Source organism: Saccopteryx leptura, chromosome 1 (assembly GCF_036850995.1).
Source record: "Saccopteryx leptura isolate mSacLep1 chromosome 1, mSacLep1_pri_phased_curated, whole genome shotgun sequence".
NCBI lineage: Eukaryota > Metazoa > Chordata > Mammalia > Chiroptera > Emballonuridae > Saccopteryx > Saccopteryx leptura.
In genome coordinates, this window is record NC_089503.1 from 373,080,973 (window position 1) to 373,093,040 (window position 12,068).

Consider the following 12,068-nt stretch of genomic DNA (forward strand, 5'->3'; position numbering starts at 1 on the left):
CCTTAGACCCACTCTCAGGCGCCTCCCGAACGCCGGCTCTCAGCCAGCCAGAGAGCTGGCACTTGAGTGGGGGAAGGGGGAGAGAGAGCTTCATGAAGGAAGATAAATTTTCTCCAATCTTACCTAGCTCTCCCTTACCTGTGGCAAGGCAGGTGACCCTGCAGGGTGGGGCAGGTTCCTTAAGCCCATCAACTGCTTTCAGCTCTAAGGCGTGCCCTATACCTAATCATCCACCACTCACCTGGCGGAGCCTGAAACCACCCTTGACCCAAAACTTATCGCCAACTTCCCCAGATCTCTTCCCCTTCTTTCCAAATGTTGGCAGGTGGGAGAAAATCCCTTTAGATCAAACCCTGGAGCCATTCCCATGCCTCTCTTCTTGACTCTGCAGGGAAGATGGAGATTCTCAGCTAAAAAACAAAAACAAAAAAACAAGAGCCTAAAGGCAGGCTTGCTGTCTCCTTTCCTGAAAGGGTTTAATGCCTGGCCAGCCAAGATCTGCTTAGATCCCAGGGCAGTGCAGTTGCTATGGCCTGGGAATTCATCCTACAGACACTCTGGTTCCCTGTGGGACTGTGTGTTTTAAGGGGAAGACAGAGACTAAAGAAAAGTTTGGTGCTGTTAGCATTTATAATGAGGCAAGACCCAGTGTCCTTTCATAGACCCTTCGCAGCCCATTTATAATAATGGCAAAGTCAAGATTGGTATCGGTGAAGTGTGATGGATGGTGAGCAGTAGGTGATCTTTTCAAACCGTGACCCGGGATTGACAGCCTTGGTGTTGAGATAAACCCATCTAAAGCCACATTAGTAATCCTATCAGGGGAGTTAGCTCTATCCTAGAGTTTCCTTTTTCACTTTAGGTCTCCTTTGCCCTACCTCTTGCCTGTCAGCTCCCACCAATACATCTAATTATTATACTTCCCTTAGCACACTCCTAGATCAACTCTTGAGTCCATTTATTTCATTTATTTTACCTTTTAGCATAACTGCTTAAAGCAAGGTCTTGATATAATCTAAACGTAGGTTGCTTTAACCAACCAAGAAAGAACCCCATCTCTTTTTCCTAAGTCATTAAACTCAGTATGTAAAACTTGTGCCCTGGACTTGTAACAGAAGACTTGAGAATTAAATTTGGCTATCTCTTTAAGAAATGAAATTTGTAGTGGAGCTTAGAAGCAATCTCAAGGTGTTAACTAACAGGAGTCCTTAGCCTTCTGCTAACTATAATAGAAAGGCTCTTATTCAATTCATGGAATGGCCTGGAATTGATCCTTTTGTCCCAGAATGTGACTGAGAGGGTATCAGGAATTACTAGGGGCTTCCCATGCCCTAACCCCAAGGCAGGGTGGGGAGGCAATGTTTTTTTTATTTTTTTTCCAGCCCCAATCTGAAAGCCCCAGCCCTCGGGACTGGTGTTGTTAAGGTATAAAATGATAATCTCCTCAAATTGCTCTAAGGATTATATTGACAGACCCCAGGTCCAAGAGCCCAGGTAAACCTGTCAGGTGCTCAGAACACTCACTCCCGGGGCAGTGGGGAGGTTAATGACCTTACCCAGACCTTGCAGTTAGAATGAAAAATAATGAGCCCTCTGACCTGTGGTGACGCAATGGATAAAGCGTCGACCTGGAAATGCTGAGGTCGCCGGTTTGAAACCCTGGGCTTGCCTGGTCAAGGCATATATGGGAGTTGATGCTTCTAGCTCCTCCCCCATTCTCTCTCTCTCTGTCTCTCCTCTCTCTCTTTCTCTCTCTCCCTTTCCTCTCTAAAATGGAAAAAAAAAAAGAAAAATAATGAGCCTAGTAAAATGTCTTATCACTTTTAATTATGTACCCCTCTTCTTTCAAATATGTCCCTTATTGTGTGGCAATATTTGTTACCATATTTTTGACACTTTCTTGTCATGACAGGCTAACTGTATGAAAGAGAACTTATTATCAGCTTTAAAAAACCTAGTATATATACTTATAGATAATATATGATATATATAACAGTATGATAATATATAAATTACTATGTGTCAGATGTTTTTATATACAGCATGTTACTTTCAGCATTTCTGTGGAGCAGGTGCTATTCTGTCCATTTCACAGGTGCGAGAATGGAGGCTGAAAAACTCCATTGGTTCGTCCTGGACCACACATCTCACCAGTGACGGCAGTGGGGCTGGACCCCAGGTGCCTGGCTCCTCAGCTCCCGCTGTCTCCCACTCTTGTGCCACACTGACTGTTTCACAACTCCAAATTGCTAGATGATGAAATGTAACAACAGAAAAGGCTCACCAGGGGAAAGCTGAGACTGGTGGTTTGATTTGTTGCAGAACGTTAAGGAAAGTTACTGCGAGTGCCTTTGGGAGGAGATGTTCTTGCTGCTTGCACTTCTGTTTTCTGATGAGTTGTGTCTGCGTGATATTGGAAAGTAAACCATAAACTGAAAGACAAAATATTATGTGTATCAGGACAAAACTCTGCAGAGAAGGTAAATGAGACCTTTAGGTTTGTGCCAGTGTTAAGGAATGCCCTAAAAGGACTTGTCTACTGTGATGTAACACCCTCAGAGATGGTTTTTGCTCTCAGAGAACTTGCTTTTACAGGACAGGTAGAATGTTGGCATCGGGGCCGTCAGAAGAGAAGAGAAGAGAAGAGAAGAGAGCTATAATTGACAAGGAAATGAGGCCTGAAATTTTGAAAGCTACTCTTGTGCATGCATTAAGAATTCCAAATAGATGGACATTGGCGGTAAGAGCCTGCCCAGTTTTGTGCCAGCCTAGAAAGCACCAAGTATTAGTGTTTGTCACTGGCATTGTGACTAGACAGCTAGTTTAATGCCACCTCCTAACCTTTGCTTATTAAAATTAATTAGCAATATCTTGGCACTTGACTTTGGCTGTTTGACTAGGTGGCATGGAGCGGTCTGGTGGGGGCTGAAATCCTGAGTGGGCTTGGTGGCAAGGTCAGGTAGAACTTTGAATTAGAGCTGACACTGTATAAGATTTTCTCCCTGTTTATACTTGAACCCGGAGTCCTAGAGCGGGAAAGCTGGAAGGGAACCCTGGAGGAAAGGGAGAGAAACAACAACAGCCTAGATTGGGGAAGCAATTTGTTTTTATGCTAATAAACCCACAATGAACAACCCAGGGGCCTGACCTGTGGTGGCGCAGTGGACTAAAGCGTCAACCTGGAATGATGAGGTCGCTGGTTCGAAACCCTGCACTTATCTGGTCAAGGCACATATGGGAGTTGATGCTTCCTGCTCCTCCTCCCTTTCTCTCTCTCTCCTCTCTAAAATGAATGAATAAATAAATAAATTAAAAAAAAAAAAAAAAAAGAACAACCCAGGGATGAATTAGGTGTTAGCTCTTGCCCGCAGGTGTAATTTATATGCTGTATAGAATGTATGTGGCCATCAGTCCTGCTGGTTGGGTTTCATAAGAAATCAGCAGATGAATGTACTAAAAGCAATACACGAAACGTGAGCGATGTTAAAAACTTGAAGTAAATTTGGCTGTTTGAGAGTCAGAGGAAGAAAAATCTGCCAAGTTTTGGAATGACATACATTAGCTTTGGCAGGGCCAGTAACTCAAGAGTCAGCAGAACGGGGAACGCCTGTACTGGAATACAGGACTTCTGACTTACCCCATGAGTCTCCTATCCTTGTCCAGAGGTGTAGAGTGCGATCAAGCTTCCTTTTCTGTCTGAACTGTTTCTAATCTAAAGGGCTTTGGATGAACCAGCCTTAGGCCCGGTCCTAAAGGAGAAAACACACCCCCAGTGTAAACAAAATATATAAGCAAAGTAAATAATAAGAAGAGAAAATCCTTGTAATGGAATGTATACTAACTTAACTTGAGAAAAAATATTTAGACTAACTAGGCAGAGATCTACAAGTTGGCTAATTTACATATGAGAGTGTGGTTCAATCTGGACAGATTGTATCAAATAGCTGGATTTGGGAGGCACAGTTAATGCCCTATTTTCCAGGATAGTTTGCAGAAGTCCCTTTTCTCTGGGGATGTCCTTATTGGATAGGGACAGATAGGTGTGAGCTGCTGGATAGACTCTAGCACAGGCATGGCCAACATACGGCCCACGGGCCGGATCCGGCCCGCGTAATGAGTTTATGCGGCCCGCGATTAAATTTTTAATATTCTCCGCTACTTTAAAATCTCAGCTACTCAGAAGCAGAAGCGTCTTTGATTATTGGAAATCGAGATATTTAAGAAGATAGTGATACGTGGAAAAGAATTCTGCGTGTGACTAATCTAGGGTTAACTCCAATAATTGGTCGAATGGATTTGCGATACTTCTTTATTTTTAAAAAATTCCATTATAAAGATTTACAACTTTTGTACTCGTCTGTACCAATATGAACTGTTTGAAGTTTAGCGGCGATGTGAAACACACAGTTTTTCAGGCGGAGTTTGCCAGTGCGCACCCAAGGTCAAACAATTCGTTATTTTTGTGGTCAAGTGTGCTGAATCCAGTGGCATTGTAGCATAGACAATAGCTGCAGTTGATAACTGAAAACGTGTCCAGGCTGTTTGTAAAACGAAATAATTGTTTTATTTACGATATAACCCCTTCAAGCTCATTCTATTAATTAAATATTGTTTTATTTGATTGCGATACAGTTTGGATATTTATATAATATATAATTATATTTTTATTAAAATAAGGTATATTAAAACATTTCACTCACTTCATAAACAAATTACATAATAAAATTGTGTTTACTTAAAACGAATCGTTTTTGTATTTAACATTTTTTAATTTTAATATTTTGTTCTGCTTGTGAAAAAAGTTTTCTTTCTAATCTGGCCCGGGAGCAAAAACTGTTGGCCACGCCTGCTCTAGCAGGTGGTCTGTGTGCTTTTCTGCATCATAGATCAAAAAGGCAGAAACATCGCACTTGAACTTTACACCTGACTCAGACCAGGAAGGTGAGAAGTAAAGCCTCTTTAGAGACTCCTGAGGCAAGTCGTAAATTGGTTTTGTATTCAGCTGGTCCTTTATAAAGCATGTAATGTATAACTAATTGCCGTAAGCAAACTTTATTAAGTCATTTTTTTTGGTGATGAGAAATGGTCCGATGCATCATCCGACTTTTCTGGGGGGCAGGATGACTTAAGTGACTTTTCACTGTGGATACACCGATGCTTAGATTTCAGTGAGTACTAATCTTAGTCTGGCCCTCTTCCCCCAAGTAGTCCTGGCAAATTCTGGTGGTGCCAAGTCACTGGTGACTTTCTGGCAAACTCAGGTGCTTCTTCTCTCTGGCAAGAGGAACCCAGGTTACTTCTTTGCCTCTGGGCATGTGTCCGATGACCATCTGGAGCAGACTCAGTCTAGACCGTCGGGCACAGATCTGTTTGACAGAGTGAAACTGAAGCCCTCGTGACAGTCATCTTGGTCCCCCAAATTGAACCTCCAGCTAGCGTGAGCTGGACACTGGGCTTTGTCGCTGCAGCAGTAGCAGCTGCTGACCTTCGATTCTTTAGGAATAGGGTTGAAGTGGTGAATAAATACTAGTCTTGCCCCAGTGTTTGTATTTGTTAAGTACCAAAAATAAGTAAGAATCCTGAATTGGTTTGCATGCTGCCACCTGGCTTACCTGTTGCCTCCCACTTCCAGCCTGAGTCCAAGGGGAGGGGAGCTGGGCAGAGGTTCTCACCCGGGAGGAACCTGGCCGATGTCAGAGGGTGCGTGCTGGACTTGGGCGGTGGGGAAGTGAGGCTCGCTGGTGGCGAGCTGCTGACTCAGAGCAGTAGTGAGCTCGCTCGCTCTTCCTGAGCGGTGCTGAAGGCCACTGGGAATGGTTCATTCTCCCTGGTCTTGGAGATGACAGATGTCTGCACTGGCGGGAAGGTGGTGCTGGGTGGGGGGGACCTCCGAGAGAGTGGGCTTGGGCAGGTGTGGGTGGGTCGTGAGGACACTGAGCTAGAGCCCCATCTTCTCTTTTTTTTTGAGTATTTGAAAATTCTGTTTTCAAGAAAAACAAAAATAAGAGAAGGGGATTAGGAAGTTAAGTCCTAGCAAGGCTCATTATCTGATCTTTGTATAATTTTCCCTTTGCTCCTCTGCTGCCACAGCTGCCTGGTGGCTCCGTTGCTTGGAGCCATTTGCAAATCGGTTTGGGGAGAAGGAACATGACTTGAATGGGTCTAGCAGAGGAGTGAGGCCTTGAGTCCCCGTGTCCAGTGAGAGCAGCCGTGGATTCCAGAGAGTGTTAGCCCTGAGAACTCAGGCAGGGGAATATTAGTAGCTGTTTATATTAATCACCGATATTACTAGCTTCTTTTTATTGAGTACTTACCATTGAATACCTTACCATTGAATCCCTTTTAAAAACGATCGCAGTTAATCTTAGAAGTCCATGAGGTAAAGAATCAGCCCCCTTTTACACACAAGGACTGAGGCGTCAGAGAGAATAGGGGAAGCAATTGGCAACTGCTAGACAGAGGACACAAATCTAGGCCCCTGTGGCTTCATACACACTGCTCTTTCTGCCAAGTTGTGGGTAGGGGACGAGAGTAACTGTAACTTAACTGGAATTTTGTTTTCGGTTCAGGGAATGATTTTGCCCAAATGTTGAACAGTCTCTTTTCCATCCGGTGAGCACTTCTGCTCCATGATGGCACTGGGAATTTTAGCTGAAACAGCTGATTATAAAGTATGAACAACCTGTGTGTGTGGATTGAAAAGGGGAGGGCGTGGAGCCATTGGCAAGCATTTTCCTATGGTGTGACTCTGACGGGCAGTGGTGCCATGGCTAAGATGGAAAGATACGCCTGCAAATTGAAGTGTTATAAATAGGGAAGGGATACTTTGCTTTCCTGCTGCTTGGGTCATTTTGAAAAATATTTGCTTAGTGAGTAACAGTGTGACATGGGTTCTGCTTAGCAATATGGTTCCCACTCACTTATCCTGAGAAATTGAGGACCTGTTAGGGGTTTCTTTGCTGCCAACCTGATTATTTGTATAGGACTAGTGCAGGAGCTGGCCTCATGGGTGGTTAGTAGTTCCTTTGTTAACTTCATTCCAGGTCTCTTAGAAACTGGTTTAACTCCATGATTGTGGGAGGTTTATCAGACTCGCCTGTAGCCTTCCAGTAAGCAAACTTTCAGACATATCTTTCACAGATTGTAGATACTGAGTCGACTACAGAAAGGCCAAGGGTGAAAAGAAATGCAATTTGTGGTTCTGGGAAAGAGGTTGGAATTCTGGTCACCCAAAGAACCTTTGAGACAAGACTGGTATCTGCTTTCCTTCTCAGTGTGGCCAGGTCAGATTAATCAGGATTGAGAGGTGAGAAGGGGTGGGAAGAGGGAAAGTTTCCAAGGCAAATGGCGACAGGTTTCCAGACCTATTTAACTAGTTCTTATTCACTTCTTGCTTTTCCTTTACTTCTAGAAGTCCAGGACTTCTCTCTCTCTCTCTCTCTCTCTCTCTTGGATTTGAATCTTGTGTTAAAAAAAAATAGCAAATCAGCCAAAGTTTGGGAGTGCTTCTCTCCTCATTAAGGATGAGCAGGGCAAAGGCCGTTATTCCATTTCAACTTCTCAGAGGCGACAGACAATGTGCTATTCATCTTCGTGTTTCTGGATCAATGCCATGACACCTACTAGTTAAGCAATGGTTGATCGTTGAATGAATTCCAGAAGGACCTTGCTCTAAACTAACTGTTCATTCTAGACGAGTGAGAGAGCAGTCGGAGCTTGAGCTCCCTCCCGAGAGCTACAATTCAAGGGTGTGTGCGTTATTAACAGAGGACATTGTAAACTTAAGCAAGTTGGCAGTCTAAAAGGACTAGGGTATGGAATTCTCTTTACAAATCTTCTCAATTCACTTCTATCCTCTGACAGTGCACAGGCATTTATGTATAAATAAAACTTAAGTTTTGCACTTAGCTGTGTTCTGTTTTTCTTTATGTAGCTATATTCTGTTATCTCACAGAAATATATTTCTATTTTTCATTTCTTTTTTTTTTTTTTTTTTGTATTTTTCTGATGCTAGAAACGGGGAGAGACAGTCAGACTCCCGCATGCGCCCGACCGGGATCCACCCAGCACGCCCACCAGGGGCGATGCTCTGCCCCTCCGGGGCGTCGCTCTGCCGCAACCAGAGCCACTCTAGCGCCTGGGGCAGAGGCCAAGGAGCCATCCCCAGCGCCTGGGCCATCTTTGCTCCAGTGGAGCCTCGGCTGCGGGAGGGGAAGAGAGAGACAGAGAGGAAGGAGAGGGGGAGGGGTGGAGAAGCAGATGGGCGCTTCTCCTGTGTGCCCTGGCTGGGAATCGAACCCAGGACTTCTGCACGCCAGGCCGACGCTCTACCACTGAGCCAACCGGCCAGGGCTCATTTCTTTTTTTTTTTACAGAGACAGAGAGAGAGTCAGAGAGAGGGATAGATAGGGACAGACAGACAGGAACGGAGAGATGAGAAGCATCAATCATTAGTTTTTCCTTGCGCGTTTCAACACCTTAGCTGTTCATTGATTGCTTTCTCATATGTGGCTTGACCGCGGGCCTTCAGCAGATCGAGCAACCCCTTGATTGAGCCGGCGACCTTGGGCTCAAGCTGGTGAGCTTTTGCTCAAACCAGATGAGCCCTTGCTCAAGCTGGCGACCCCGGGGTCTCGAACCCAGGTCTTCCGAATCCCAGCCCAATGCTCTATCCACTGCACCCCCGCCTGGTCAGGCTATTTTTCATTTCTTTAATAAATATTATGGTGCATCTCTTAAATGTGAGGCATTACTAGTCAGGGCATATGATAGTAAAAGGCTATTAACTCCTTTTGGAGTTCATAGTTTAACAGGGAAGACAAAAGGAGTGGTGTGTAAGAAAGATGAGCCTTCAAGACAGAAGGAAGAGTACACCAGAAAGAGGGAACAGCATGTGGAATGGCCCAGAGGTAAGAAAGAGCCCACATGGTCAAAAAATAGAAAGAAAGTCGGTGTGGTTGGTGCTCAGCCAATAGAGGCAAAGGACTTGTGGATTGTGGTTGAAGAAGTAGTGAGGGGCCAGGTCATTCAAAACATTTTTAAAGATGTGAAAGTGTCACAATATCACTTGGAGTACATTGGGAAGCAGTATTTTAATAGGGTTTGAGTCAGATTTTTAAAAAGATCCCTTTGGCAGCTCTGTGGAGAATGGATTAGAGAGGGAAGGGTAGAAGCAGGGAAGAGATGATAGTTCTGGAAGGGTAAGTGTCTGTGAAGATGGAGATTCACAGATTTAAAAGATTTTGGAGAGAGTTTACTGATAATGAAATATGGAGGCTGGTGAGGTGGAAACAGTCTTTTAGGCTGACCCTCCAGTTCCTGAGTTGAGGCTACGACGGTCTGATTGCTTTGAAAGGGAAGGCAGGGGAAGAGTGCGTAGGATTGGGGAACCCAAAGTTTGAGTGGGTATTAGTAAGTTTGAGGTACCCATAATGCATGTCCGTTAAGCCTTAATGCTATTCACTTCTAGCCACCTCTCCTCCGGCTGGCAGTGTGTTGAGCCTCCCTAGTTTCGCTGGACACTTGGATTGCCATTGCTCTCCCACTACAAGAAAGCAGCACCAGTGAAGTTGTCTCTGTAACAACTAATTGCTCTTTATCTTCTTGGGTTGTTCTTAAAAGTGAGGGGTATTTGAGGTGTAATTCTCAAAGTAGAATTACTGGGTCACAGGAAAGGAATGAACAGCTTTACAGCTATTGCTGCGAATTTCCAGATTGTCTTAATTTATTTTTATTGATTTATTCATTTTAGAGATGAGAGAGAGAGAGAGAAGAGGGGGAGGAGTAGGAAGCATCAACTCCCATATGTGCCTTGACCAGGCAAGCCTAGGGTTTTGAACCAGCAACCTCAGTGTTCCAGGTCGATGCTTGATCCACTGCGCCACCACCAGTCAGCACCCAGATTGTCTTTTAGAAAGACTGAATTAACTAAGTGTCACTAGCAGCAACCTCTACATGTGCCTTCTACCCCACAAGCCTGCCAGCTTTGGAGCTTATCATTTGAATTTATTTGTGCTGCTTTAATAGAGATATGGAAAGATCCTTGCTTTTGCAAATTTGCATTTTAGTTGTCGCTAGGGCTGACATACTATCAGCATTTATCTATGCGATGGCTACCTTCACTCACACCACCCTCTATCCCAACTATTGAGCAGTATCTGTGTTAACCTCATTTGCATTAATTCTTTACATTTTCAGTTACAAGTTTTTATTAACTGTATGGCATATATTTTTACATGTTAGTTTTAATATTATTATATTTAATAGCACAAAACCTAGGTTAATATCCTTAAATCTATTTTATTTGTGCCCGAGAGTATCATCTTTGTTGTTGTTGCTTTTGTTGAGATGTGCTAAATAAACTAATGTGATTACTTAGAATTTTATATTGGATCTTTTTAACGTTGGGCTTGTTGACTTTGCTGGACTTTAGTGTCATGTTGGTGGTGAGAACGACACCATTGCAGGATGTTTGTACACCTTGCAGTGAGCAAAAGATTGTACGGTTAAAGTAAATTTGGTAAGTGCTAAAGCACCATTTTGTGTGTGTGTGTGTGTGTGTGTGTGTGTGTGTGTGTGTGCCAGAGAGAGGGACAGACAGACAGGAAGGGAGAAAGATGAGAAGCATCAATTCTTTGTTGCAGCACCTTAGTTGTTCATTGATTGCTTTCTCATATGTGCCTTGACTGGGGGGCTACAGCAGACCCAGTGACCCCTTATTCCAGCCATTGACCTTGGGTTCAAGCTGGTGAGCTGTGCTCAAACCAGATGAGCCCACACTCAAGCTGGTGACCTCTGGGTTTCAAACCTGGGTCCTCCGCATCCCAGTCCGATGCGCTATCCACTGCGCCACCGCCTGTCAGGTTAAATGACCATTTTTGGCAGCCTTCTTGCCAGGACCTCCTGGAGCCATCAACAGGCTACTATTAATTGTTCCTTTCCACAAGAGGGCTGCAGTCAGGAGTATTTCCTAAACTTTTAGACCAGGGATTGGTTAACCTTTTCTGTAAAGAGGTACATAGTAAGTATTTTGGCTCTGTGAGCCTGTGGTCTCTGGAAACGACTCCGCTCTGCCTCTGTAGTATTTGAAACAACCCTGAGCCATACCGAAAGAATGGGCATGGCATGTTCCCATAAAACTTGATTTGTGGACACTGAAATTTGAATATCTAATAATTTTTAAGTTTTTATTTATTGACTTTTAGGGAAAGGGGAGAGGGAGCAAGGGGTGTAGGGGAGAAGTGGGAAGCATCTACTCATAGAAGTTGCTTCTCATATGTATGTGCCTTGACCGGGCAAGCCCAGGGTTTTGAACCAGTGACCTCAGCATTCCGGGTTTGAAAGCTTTACCCACTTTGCCACTGCAGGTCAGGTAAGAATTTCAAATAATTTTCATGTGTCACAAAAATAATTGTTCTTTCTGAGAGCCCCCCCCCCCCCCCAACTATTTAAAATATAAACAACAGATTCTTGGCTTCTGGGCTATAAAAAAAAAAGTAGGCTGCTGGCTGGATTTTGTTCACCCATATTTTAGACCTTGGATCATTAACATCTTTTGGGACTCGATCAAGGAAATTCACTCTGGAAGGTGCTTCCTTAGATTCTGCCCCATGTGTCTGGAGCGTACTTATTCGCGGGAAGTCCTCTCCCCTCTCTCGTGTTTTCTCATTTACTGTATACTGTTTGTGTTTTAAGTCTGCTTTGAAATGCCCCCTTGATTGTCTTCTCCCTCACTGTTGTGCAGTCTGCATTTTTTGGTCTGTAGTATCCTCCAAATCCAGTAAGGAATATTTTCAGATTACAGCTCTTTAAATTTGAAGTTTTGGGCCCTGGCTGGTTGGCTCAGCGGTAGAGCGTCGGCCTGGTGTGCGGGGGACCTGGGTTCGATTCCCGGCCAGGGCACATAGGAGAAGCGCCCATTTGCTTCTCCACCCCCACCCCCTCCTTCCTCTCTGTCTCTCTCTTCCCCTCCCGCAGCCAAGGCTCCATTGGAGCAAAGATGGCCCAGGCGCTGGGGATGGCTCCTTGGCCTCTGCCCCAGGCGCTGGAGTGACTCTGGTTGCGGCAGA

At 44.4% G+C, this 12,068-nt stretch overlaps 1 protein-coding gene across 1 annotated transcript in view; it reads left to right on the forward strand.

The window, feature by feature from the left end:
• The window catches only part of TNFRSF21 (TNF receptor superfamily member 21), a 74,389-nt gene that overhangs the window by 1,162 nt on the left and 61,159 nt on the right, over positions 1–12,068 (forward strand). The window lies entirely within an intron of this gene.